Source organism: Phyllostomus discolor, chromosome 11 (assembly GCF_004126475.2).
Source record: "Phyllostomus discolor isolate MPI-MPIP mPhyDis1 chromosome 11, mPhyDis1.pri.v3, whole genome shotgun sequence".
Taxonomy (NCBI): Eukaryota; Metazoa; Chordata; class Mammalia; order Chiroptera; family Phyllostomidae; genus Phyllostomus; species Phyllostomus discolor.
In genome coordinates this window covers 52,854,563-52,868,091 of record NC_040913.2, presented here as the reverse complement: position 1 = coordinate 52,868,091, position 13,529 = coordinate 52,854,563, and positions in this window count along the sequence as shown.

Sequence of the window (13,529 nt, the reverse complement as noted above, 5' to 3'; positions counted from 1 at the left end):
GGGAGGAAACCAATCAATCTCTCTCTCTCTCTCTTTCTCTCCTCCCCATTCTTTCATCTCTTTAAAATCAATAAATGTATCCTCAGATAAAGATTTTTTTAAAACTTTATTTATGGGCATGGAAATTTGAATTTTATGTAATTTCATGTGTCACTAAACAGTCTCTTAAAATTGTTTTTTCATCATTTAAAAGTGTAGAAACCATGCCAGATTTGGCCCATGAAACACAGTGTGCTGGCCCTTGCTTTAAAATATGGATGTGCTGATCAGAGTTGGGGATGGAGAGAGGGTCAGTTTCCCAAGGGCTGTCTTGTGTAGTTAAGTCTGAGAATGACTGAGGACCCCTCAAGTGACTGGAGAGCCTCCTCTCAGGCCTTTGTGGAGCTAGACTTGCTTTGAAGATTTTAAGTATTTGATCTCTATCCTCTCACCCCACCCCACGTTCTTACCCACAGTTTAGCAAGCATCTACATTAAATCTGTTGCTATCACAAATTACTTTGGTCTGAAAAACCATAGATCCTGCTCTCTCATTTGCCACATATTTGTCTAAAGATTAATCAGACTCATAGATTGAGAACAGGATAACAGCTGAGGGGGTGAGAGAAGATGAGGGAATAGAGGGATTGAGCAAAAAGGGAAAAGGATTCAGACATAGACAAGTGTGATGGTTGTGGGGTAGGGTGAGGGGATGTAAGGGAAATAAATGGTAATGGAAAAAATATAGTAGAAAAAGAAGAGAAAATTAAGTATGAGGAGGCTTCAAGTTCTCCCTCTTCAGGGGCCTCTGGACTGATTTGCGAAACTTACTTAAGAAAGGACACTTTATTATGTTCCTGACCCTCTTCCCCAGTTATCAGCCTCCTGCTTGAGCATAAAATGATGGATTAATCTTAAAGGTGTGGAAGACCAGGCTATTAAAAAACCTTTCTACATCCTCTCCTTTTGCTAGAGGCTCTTGGGTAAACCAGTGAACAATACTGAGGTCCCAGAGCAGCTGGCACTTCTGCTACAGGCTGTATATGCACAGCTAGAATCTGAGATGGCTGCACACCAAAACTGGCCTTGGGCTCTGACCCCTGGGAGAATCTTCTTCCTCCCAGATGGCAAGGAGAAAAAACTGACATTGGTTCTTCCATGTTGACATGACTCTAAGTCAGTGGTCTTCAAACTTTAGCATGCATCAGGATCACCAGAGTGAGGGCTTATTCTGACAGGCTGCCAGGCCCTATCACTAGAGTGTCTGCTTCAGGATATCTAGGACAAGGTTCAAGGGTTAATGTTTGTACAAGCCACCAGGTGCTAGGGCTGTTCCCAGGACCACACTTGGAGAATCACTGCTTTCAATGACAGACTCTTTTTCTTGACCCTCGCCTTGGCCACATGTTGCCACTGTGCCCCCAAATGAGGTCATGGCTAGAAGATCTCAAGAAGTCTGGCCCCTGGCTTATCCATGATGGTCAAGTTTTGGGTGAATTTGAAAACTAGTTTGCAAAGGCTCAGAACCTGTGGTGGAAAAGAATAGAAGTGATGAATCTATATAGCTCAGCAAAGGCTGGCAGGGAGCAGACCTAAATTCCTTAAAAATCTATGCAGATATTTATTTGCCATGTAAAGGTAGAAAAGAGTCCTGCCTTGAAGAAATACATATACTCAGGAACAGAAACACAAGCCCATAAACAACACTTTTTCCACATTGAGTTACAGTTGAGGCACATGAAGTATAAGACCAGTGAAAGCATCCCCTAATAGTTGCTTGTCAAAGTTGGATGATTTGCCATCTTAATGCTAAATTTTTACATAATCCTCCACACCTCTGCAAAATGTCCCGAGTGGAAGTATTCCATTATTGGTTTCCTTGGATTTTTGGATTAATAATTTTCCTGCTGCCTTTTGAGTCACTATTAGTTAATGGGCTTGTTGAGCCACTGGGAAAGTTCACTAGTAAGAGGGACAGTCGTCAGGGCATGAGCGGAAGCATGGAGCTGGAACTACACAACCAGCTATGTCCCCTCCCAGTGTAGCTCATGGACACAATTGCATCTTGATTTCATCCCTGTCAGGAGAAAAAGTGGGTAGGTGTTCCAGGTGAGCTGATAAGGAACTAAAACCAAGAGTGGAATCTGAGGATGATGAAAGAATGAGAGCAGTATCGTAAACAGGTGAATGAGAACATTGACTCATAGACTGGGGTTGCAACACAAAGAACCAGAGAATTGCTGTTTTGTAATTTTGTCTATTGGTTTCAGAGGCCAGAAATATATCACTGAGAAAAATGGTCACAGGGTCATCTCATGGGCTTGTTGTGAACAGGGTTGTGTCAGACAGGCCTGGCAATGCTTGTGTTCACTGCTGAGATTGGATACAAGTACAGCTAATGATTCACTGGACAGTCTCCACAGCTGGAAATTACCACAGGCAAGGGGAAGGGATAGGATCCTCATAGATGATTTAGTTCCTCCAGATTGCAAACTAACCAAGGCCTCCCACTAGTCTACCAAAAGGAGTCTCTCATTGGGTTTGGGTTTAGAGTCATCAGTTATTGTCTGGAGCTTATATAACTGAGAAAACACCCAAAGGAAAACATGCTTTAAGAATCAGACTTAAGACTGGAAAGTTCACAAAATTTACTCACATGTGACGATTCATTAAAAGCTCACATACCAAGCATTTGAAACTTTTACAAACTGCCCCAAGTGGGAATATTTTGTTATAAAATCTATTACAACTATCAGGAGATATATTTCAGATGTTCTTAGAGGAATGAATCTTTTTTTCACTTAGCCAAAACATATAAGTTCATATGGTGTGTTTGTTTCCCATGGCCACTATAAGAAAAGTAGCACAAACTGGGTGGTTTAAAGAAACAGAAACCTCTATGGGCAGGAGGAAGATGTCATCGAGGTAGGAGGGAAGAGATTCCACTTCCCCTACACATGGGAGAAGATCCTAGCTGATCAACAGAGTAAAAGAGAAAACAGCCAACAGTACATCAGCATATATAAAAATAAGAGACCAAAAATTGTGGTGGAACCGAAAAACCAGATGGTAATGAGAGTGCTTCAGGACAATAAGGTCCCAGGGACCAGGATAGCATGGGGACCAGGACAGCTGCAGCCCCAGGCCCTGGGCACCCCGGGCACCTCTCCCAAGGACTCTCCAATAGAGTCCTTGGGAGAGAGCTGGGGCAACTGCTCCCACCTTGGCCAAACAAGGTCTGAGCAGCACTGGGAGAGACCTGGTTGCTTGAACTCACAGAGAGGGGAATAAGGATTAAGTGACAAACACAAAGGGGCTGTGAGCACCCATGGAGTCGGTGGACACTGGTTGGGGAGAGTTGAGACTCACACAGTGATGGGCCCTCACACTGATAGTAACAGGTCTGGCTGGAGAATTGGGCTGTGGGAGAGACCAGGTCACTGTATGGAGCAGCAGGCTTGAGTAGGAGGAATTTCTCAAAAAGAAAAAGTGAAAAGAGAGACACTGTTTGGGGAATTCTCCTGCAGCAATCACTCTGGCCTCCCTGCTACCCAGCCCAGCAGCGATCCCGAGGCTGCGGGGAAGGTTGTCAGGAAGTCCCTGTGCAACCCAATAGCACTGGGAAGGGTGTGTGCACTTGAGGGACTGAGGCAGCCTGGCTGAATGCATGCATGTTTGCACCGCAGCCAAGAGTGGTAACCCCCAGGAAAAGCCTGGATCCCACACCCAGGAGAGGCACTTGGGTAGCTGCCAGGAGGGTGTGCGCAAGGATGACTGAGTGCAGAACGGGAAGGAAAAAGAGCCATACCAATCGCTCCTCAGCCTGCTGCAGCCAGCAAGACCAGAAAAATGGCTTTGGCCACATTGAAACCAAGAGGCTTTTTAATTTCATTCTATTTTTATTGTTTTTAATAACTTTTTATTTTTATTATTTTTTATCTTTCAATTCCTTTTTCCTCTCTTTCCTTCTTTCTTGTTTTATACCTTCTTCCTTTCTTTATCTCTTCTTCCTTCCTTCTTCAGCCTTTAAAAAAAAACACCTACAAGTAAGACAGAAAATAACCTTGAACTGTGAAAAGACCAGAGTTGGACCCAAAGAAGGGGCATCCCAACAGCTGAGACAGTGAGACAAATTTCACTTTGCTATTACAGAGAACCTGCAAGTTATTGCATATTTGTATTATTATGATATTTTTCATTATTCTTTCATCTTTTATTTTAATAGTATTTTTGTATTCCTCTTCTTTCTGTATAGTCTGCTTTGCTTGGCTGGTTATATTGTATCATTTGACAGGTTTCCCCTGATGTCTCTTTCACAGTGTACTGCTAATTTACTGTCCTTCACTTCATTTGTGTTCCATTAGCACATTACTCAAGGTCTTATACTCCCTATTTTTGTTATCCAGATCATATAGATTTTGTCATATGACTGTTGCTCTAATATTATGTAAATAATAGCTGTTCCATACAATTGTAAATACTTCACAACACCCCTCCCAGATCTTAGCACACTTCAGAGTTTCCTGAACTCTATTACTGCAGTGGTTAACTCTATTCTCTCACACACTACACCTATTTACTATCCTTTACTCTCACCTTACCTCACAATCTGACCTCCAACAACCTCACTGCTTCCTAGATCCAACTTGCAATCCTTCCCTCCCCAACAAGAGCTTTATCTTCTTTCTATCCTTTCTAAAAATTGGCTAGTTGGGTGGAAGATCATGGTTAACACTATACATAGCCAAAGGATCTCCTATCTCTTCCCTATTGCCTGCTACTGTAAATATCATAGAATACTCTCTTGCTGTTTTAAACCATTTTGCCTACCCTCTCTAACTGATCACAAAAAAGACTAGGTGGAAGCAGTGAACACAGGGATACCCACTGGAAGAGGAAACACCAAAACAAAGAAACCACTAACAGATAACAACAGAAGAAGGTGAAGGAAGGAGTGGAAACCACAGAAACCTCAATCCAGGACCTATCTGGAAATACAACTAAATAGTGAAGAAAATACCCAGTACAAAAATTGAACAACAGCAAGAGAGAATCCTCAAACCCTTGTACACATGGAATAATCAGCTTCAGCACAAACACCCTCATCAGCACAACAAAGAGAGATGGTGGACAGAGTGACCCTCATTTAACCAGCTTGTGGGAAGGACCCATGAAAGAAAGACCCAACAACAATCAAAACCCGCAGACAAACACAGAGCCAACTTAAATGACAGACCAAGACTGGTGAGCTTGGGAAATCAAGGAAACTGCACCACTGGATTTCACAGATATTCTACCACAGAAGTTCACACCACAAACCCAGGGAGTCAGCACAGATCAATTTAAGAAGCAGAGGTTAACAAGAAGAGTCTCAGAAACAATGGGAAGAAAAGAAACAATCCCCAAATGAAAGAAAAGGAGGAAGCCTCAGAAAGAATGCTAAATCAAACACAGGCAACTCAACTATCATATATTGAATTCCAAGCAATAGTTATCAGGAAGCTCAATGAACTCACAAAGAATTACCAGACACTACAGGGAAACTACAATGAACTCAGTGAAAACTATGTCAACATGAAAAAGGAAATAGAAACTATCAACAAGGGCCAAGATGAAGTAAAGAATACAATTTCTGAACTGAAGAACACAGTAGAAGGAACCATAAACAGGCTAGATGAAGCAGAAGATCAGATCAGTGAGCTCGAAAACAAAGTACAAAAAGAAAAAAAAACAAAAACCAGAAAGAGCAAGAACAGGAAAAGAGACTCAGAAAGAATGAAGAAGGATTAAGAGAAGTGCAAGACAAAATGAAACATGATAATATCCATATAATAGGGATCCTAGAAGAAGAAGAATAAGACCAAGGGATAGAAAACCTGTTTGAAAAAGTAATAATGTGAAAGTTCCCTAATTTGATGAGAGAAAAAGTCACACAAATCTAGGAAACACAGAGAGTCCCAATCAAGAGGAACCCAAAGAGGCCCACTTAAAGACATATCATAATTAAAATGGCAAAATACCAGGACAAAGAGAGAAACTTAAAAGCAGCAAGGGAGAAACAGGAAGTAATATACAAGGGAGCCCCAATAGGGTTAGCAGCTGACTTCTCAATGTAAATGGTCCAAGCCAGAAGAGAATGGCAAGAAATATTCCAAACAATGAGAACCAGGGTTGTGAAACCAAGGCTACTTTACCCAGCAAAGGTCTCAATCAAGATAGAAGGCCATAAGGAGCTTCCCAGACAGAAAAAAAAAAAAGACAGTCTAATAAAAGAATACACCTCCACCAAACAAGCTCTGCCAGAGATGCTGAAGGGACTGCTTTAAGGAAAGGAAGGAAAAGAGAAGGAGAGGAGGAGGGGAGAGGGGGAGAGAGGAACACAGATATGAAAATGGCAATGAATAAGTACCTATCAATAATAACATTAAACGTAAATGGATTAAATATTCCAAACAAAAGACAGAATAGCTCAATGGATAAGAAAGCATGACCCACACATATGCTGCCTACAAGAGACCCACCTTGGAACAGATATATACACAGACTGAAAGTGAAGGGCTGGAAACAAATCTTCCAAGCAAAGGGACAGGAAAAAAAAAAAAAGCTGGGGTAGCAATACTCATTCAGACAAAATAACTTCCAAAAAAGGGCCATAAAGAGAGACCCAGAAGATCACTACATAATACTCAAGGGAAGAATCCACCAAGAAGACATAAACATTGTAAATATATATGCACCCAACATAGGAGCACCCAATACATAAAATCTTAGAGGACTTCAAGAAACATACTGACAGCAATGCAATTATAGTAGGGGATTTTAACACCCCACTGTCAAAAATGGATAGATCTTCCAAACAAAATATCAACAAAGATATTGTGGCATTGAACAATGCCCCACAGGAAATAGACTTAATTGATATATAGAGAGCCCTTCATCCCAAAGAAGCTAAATACACATCCTTTTCAAATGCACATAGAACACTTCAAAGACAGACCACATGATAGGATACTAAACAAGCTTCAAGAAATTCAAGAAAATTGAAATCATACCAAGCATTTACTCTGACCACAAGGAACTGAAACTAGAAACCAACCCCAAGAGAAAAAACTCAAAACACTCAAAATCATGGAGATTGAATAGTATGCTATTAAACAATGAATGGGTCAAGAATGAAATTAGGGAATAAATCAAAAAGTTCCTGGAAACAAATGAAAATGCACTCACAACAACCCAAAGCTTATGGGACACAGTGAAGGTGGTCCTGAGAGGGAAGTTCATAGTGATATGGGCCTACTTAAAAACAACAGAAACATTTCAAAAAAAAAAAAAAAACAACAACTAACCCTACACCTACAAGAACTCAAGGAAAAACAACAAAGACAGCCCAAAGCAAGGAGAAGGAAGAAAATAACCAAGATCAGAGCAGAAGTAAATGACATAGAGTCTAAAAGCACAATTCTAAGGATCAATGAATCCAGGAGCTGGTTCTTTGAAAAGATAAACAAAATTGACAAGCCTTTAAGCAGGCTCATCAAGAAAAAAAGAGAAAGGACCCAAATAAACACAATCAGAAATGAAAGAGGAACGATTACAAGAGATACCACAGAAATACACAGGATTGTAAGAAATTACTATGAAGAACTGTATGCCAAGAAATTTGAAAACCTAGGTGAAATAGACAAATTTCTAAAAAAATGTAATCTTCCTAAACTGAGTGAAGAAGAAACACAAAGCCTGAACAGACCAATAACAGCAGATGAAATTGAAGCAGTAATCAAAAAATTACTGGCACACAAAAGTCCGGGTTTGGATGGTTTCACAGGAGAATGCTACAAAGCATTTAAGGAAGAGCTAACCCCTATCCTTCACAGTCTATTCAAAAAAATCCAAAATGATGGAAGACTCCCAAATCCTTCCTATGAAGCCAGCATCATCCTAATCCCAAAACCAGATAAAGACACAACAAAGAAAGAAAACTTCAGGCTAATATCACAGCTGAACATACATACTAAAATCCTCAGCCAAATATTGTCAAACCGCATCCAAAAATACATTAAAAAATCATACACCATGGCCAAGTGGGATTCATCCCAGCGATGCAAGGATGGTTCAGTATTCACAAATCAGTAAGTGTAATACATCACATAAACAAAAGCAAAGACAAAAATCACATGATCATATCAATAGATGCAGAAAAAGCATTTCATAAGGTACAGCACCCATTTATGATAAAAAAAACACTCAGCAAAGTGGGACTAGAGAGAGCATTCCTCAACAAAATAAAGGCCACATATGAGAAACCTACAGCCAACATCATACTCAATGGGCAAAAACTAAAATCTTTTCCACTAAGATCAGGAACCAGACAAGGTTGCCCACTTTCACTACTTCTATTCAATATAGCGTTGGAAGTTTTAGCCACAGTAATCAGACAAGAAAAGGAAATAAAAGGCATCTAAATTGGAAAGGAGGAAACAAAACTGTCAATGTTTGCAGATACCATGATAGTGTACCTAGAAAATCCTATAGCCTCCACAAAAAAACTGCTGGACTTAATAAATGAACTTGGCAAAACAGTGGGATACCAGTCAATATCCAGAAATCAAAGGCATGTTCATATACCAACAATGAAAAAGCAGAAGCAGAAATCAAGAAAAAAAAATCCCATTTGAAATAGCAAACAGAAAAATAAAATACCTAGGAATAAACCTAACCAAAGAGGTAAAGACCTGTATTTAGAAAACTACATAACACTCAGGAAAGAAATCAAGGAAGACACAAACAAATGGAAACGTATACCGTGTTCATGGATTGGAAGAATTAATATCACCAAAATGTCCATACTACCCAAAGCAATTTACACATTCAATGCAAGACCTATTAAAGTACCAATGGCGTATTTCACAGACATAGAACAAACACTTCAAAAATTTATATGGAACCATAAATGACCCCGAATAGCTGCTGCAATTTTGAGAAAGAAGAGTAAAGTAGGACGGATCACAATACCTGACACTAAACTATACTACAAGGCCACTGTAATCAAAACAGCCTGGTACTGGCATAAAAACAGGCACATGGACCAATGGAACAGAACAGAGAGCCCAGAAATAAATCCAAGTCTCAACAGTCAATTAATATTTGACAAAGGGGGCAGCAACATAAAGTGGAGTAAAAAGTGCCTCTTCAACAAACGGTGTTGGGATATCTGGACAGCTACATGCAAAAAAAAAAAAAAAAGAAATTTGAGCACCAAATTACACCATGCACAATAATAAATTCAAGGTGGATAAAAGATTTAAATATCAGCTGTGGCACCATTAAAGTCCTAGAGGAGAACATTGGCAGGAAAATCTCAGATATTCCACATAGCAATATTTTCACTGATATGTCTCCTACAGCAAGGAGCATAAAGGAAAGAATAAACAAATGGGATCTCATCAAAATAAAAAGTTTCTGCACAGATAAAGAAAACAGTATTAAAATAAAAAGAGAGCCAACCATATGGGAAAACATATTTGCCAATGACACCTCAGACAAGGGTTTAATCTCCAAAATATATAAAAAACTTACATGACTCCACTCTAAGAAGACAAGCAACCCAATTAAAAAATGGGCAAAGGACATGAACAGACACTTCTCCAAGTAGGACATACAGAGGATCCAGACACACATGAAAAGATGCTGAGTATCGATAGCTATCTGAGACATGCAAATTAAAACCACAATGAGATACCACTTCATACCAGTCAGAATGGCCATCATAAACAAAGTGACAAGCAAGTGTTGGAGAGGTTGTGGAGAAAAGGGGACTCTAGTGCACTGTTGGTGGGATTTCAGACTGGTACAACCAGTGTGAAAAATACTGGTATGGAATTTTCTCAGAAAACTAAACATGGATCTGCCTTTTGACCCAGCAATTCCACTGCTAGGATTATATCCTAAGAACCCTGAAACACCAGTCTAAAAGAACCTATGCACCCCAATGTTCATAGCAGCACAATTTACAATAACCAAGTGCTGGAAGCAACTTAGGTGCCCATCAGTAAGTGAATGCATCAAAAAAACTGTGGTACATTTACACAATGGAATTGTATGCAGCAGAAAGAAAGGAGCTCCTACCCTTTGCAACAGCATGGATGGAACTGGAAAGCATGATGCTCAGTGAAATAAGCCATGCAGTGAAAGATAAGTACTATATGACCTCATCTTTAACAGGAACCCAAACAAAACAAACAAACAAGCAAGATATAACCACAGACACTGAAATAGAGAACAGGCTGACAGTGACCATAGGGGAGAAGGGAGGGAATTTCAGGGGAAAAGGGGAAGGGTTTACAGGAACTAGTATAAAAGACACATGGACAAAACCTAGGGGGCAGTGGATATGGGAGGGAGGTGGGGAGGACTTCGAGGGGTGGACTGAGATGGGAGTAAAACACAGAAACTGTACTTGAACAATTAAAATTAAAAAATAAAAAAGAAATCTGTATGTATTCTCTCATAGTTCTGAACATTGGAAGTTCAAAACCCAGGTATATGTAGGGCCATGCTTCTTCTGAAGACTCTTGGGGAGAATCTGTTCCATGGCTCCCTCTTAGCTTTTTGGCATTCCTTGGCTTGGAGATGCATCACTCTGAGCTCTTCCTCCATGATCACCTGGCCATCGTGCTCTATCTGTGTGTCTTCATCTCATCTCCCCTGTGTGCAAGCCTGTCCTTACATGGCTGTTTCCCTATAAGAACACCAGTCATATGGATTGAAGACCCATTCTATTCCAGTATGACCTCATTTTAACTCATTATATCTGCAGTGACCCTATTTCAAATAAAGTCACATTCTGAGATCCTGAGAAGGAAAAGAGTTTTGGGGACACACATCATTTAACTCAGTATGCATGGTAATAGAAAATGTTCTGTCTGAAATGTGTACATCACTGATACATAATATTAGGTAGAAAATATTCTTCATGTGTAAAGATAACTATATTGCAACCTGCATCCTCAGCTTAAGGTGCTAAATTTGGTGACTAGTGTCTTCCCCCAAAACAGCAGATGGACTTTTCTGATCATAGTTTAAATCAATTGTAAACAACAATCCATTTAATAACAGAATTAGTATGTAGAAAACACTTCCCATATATAATATCTGGTGAATCAGAGATGCTCATAGTGATGTCATAGATTCAGGTAATTTACCTCAAATTAACTCTAAAAATTATGTCCATACTGTGGATAAAATTTCCAGGCAACATTTAGCTGTGGATAATGTTTAACTTTTTCTTTATAGTTGTTTCTTCTATGCATGCTTATTTAAAAATTACAAGAATGGAAAAAATGAGTCACTTAACATTTCTATGGAGAGTTGTTAGGTAACATCTAACAGAATTTAAAATATGCAAATATTTTACCAGCATTCTAGTTCTAGAAAATTTTTATAGATAGTCTCATGATAGGGATGAGGCATGTGAAATCTAAATATCAAGTGGGGGGAAATGTACATTTTGTACATAGCTTTGTAGCCTAACTTCACACTTTCCATGATCATAAACCAAATTTTCTAGCCAGGATTTAACATCTAAGAGTGAATCTTTGTCTCTGATATTTAGAGTCTCTAACTTAACTGCCTTCAAATCAACATCCCGCTCCCCCCACCCAATGACAAGAATATTAGTTCCTTTTGATTTAGTGACACTTGTGTGTCTTTGGTATTGTTTTCTCATATGACGATTAACAATACTATTAGGGCCAATGCTAATAAATTTGCTAGTGTCTCCTGTTGGGTATGTGTGACTACCTGTGGTGGGAGGGTGTTGTTCAGGTACCTGATAGCTGCTTCCCTTCTTGTGCTGTTCTCTTATTTCATTTTGGAGCCTACTCTGAGGATAAGTCTGCCTTCTCTCTAACCTGAGAACTTACTCACTCTCAGCAATCATAGCACCTAAAGTAAGCCTGACTCGATGTGCAGAATAAAGGATGTTCTAGAATAAAAGACTGTCCAGGTGTAGATAATAGACATCACATGGAGAGCAAGTGCTGCCTTCCTAACACCCAGTAAAATCATCTCCCTGTAGTAACTGTTCCCTGCTACTACCTGAGGCAGAGCCTAAGCCTGTACCTGGATCTTTCTGTTTTGCATAACAGGTTATTGCACATTAACTCTCTAGCACCCTCTGGACTGGCTGCCCTTTCCCTGCAATTGAGGAACAATCAATCTCAGAGCATGTCTGTCTACATGCCAGTTGGATCCTGAGACCCATAGGGATCATTTTTTTTTCTGAAAGAGAACATAAGTGGTGGTCAGTATACACATATATAGTTATGAAACAATGATAAAAGTCATAGCTTATTTATGAAACCATCAGAGGCAGCTATTATGGACCTCTTAAGCCTATCATTTTAGGCAAGCATGTGTGGAAGTCTTTTTAAAAGGTAAGAGAATATCTGTAGCATACAAAAATAGGCTGTATACTACAAATGTTCTCTGACTGATACGAGTTGACCTCTGTTGCTCCCCAAACCCCCAAATTTATGTGCTGAAGTCCTAACCCCTGGTACCTGAAAAAGTGACCTTGTTTGGAAATAAGATCATTGTAGATAAAATTGGTTCCGATGAGGTCATACTGGAGTAGGTGGGCCACTAATCCAATATTGAGGGTCCTTACAAAAAGGAAAAATTTGTACACAGACATGCACACAGGAAGGGGACCCTGTGAAGATGAAGGTAGAGATCAGAGTGATGCTCCTACAAGTTAAAGATTGCCAGTAAGCCACCAGAAGTTAGTGAAGAGGCCTGGAATAGATTCTCCCCCACAACCCTCAGAAGGGCTCTGCCCACACCTTGATCCTGGATTTGCAGCCTCCAGAATTGTGGGTCAATAAATTTCCATTGTGTTTAGCCACTCCATTTTCGGTATGTTGTTACGGTGGCCCCAGCAAACTAATGAGCTGTTTCCCTCAGTCCTGACCAGTGGACTCCCAAGCTGATAGACGAGGTGGTTTTAACCAAAGGCAAGGCAAGAAAGGCAAGGGCATAGCTGTCAGTCACACCTAGAACAAGGCAAGGACAAGACCTGGCTGATGTATGGCTAAAGACACAAGAAGGCAGTTTATTACACCCACAGCAAGGGAAGACTAGTCAAAGGTGCCAGCTCCCTGTGGTCCCTGTTCTCACACAAAAAAGGGCAACACCAAAACAACAGGAGCTCACGATGGCAACATGTGTTGTGAGCTACCCTTTGCTGAGAAGACTATGACAGACTAAGACTAAGTGGTTTTATATTCTGTATCTGTTTTCTGGGCGGGGAGCAGGGCAGTAGGTGTGGGAGCTGGACAGAAAGCTCCATTCCTCATCAGCGGGACTCACACCTTTTGTCTGCATTGCCTGAGTATATACAAGTAAGGTTGCAAGTGCTCCAGAGCTGAGCCATTCCTTGCAATAGTATCATGCCAAAGTCACTTAATAAAACCTATGCTGTCCCGTTAGCACTGATTGCCTCATATTTCTAAAGCAGCTTCATGTTATTGGGGTTTAGTTGGCACTCTTAGT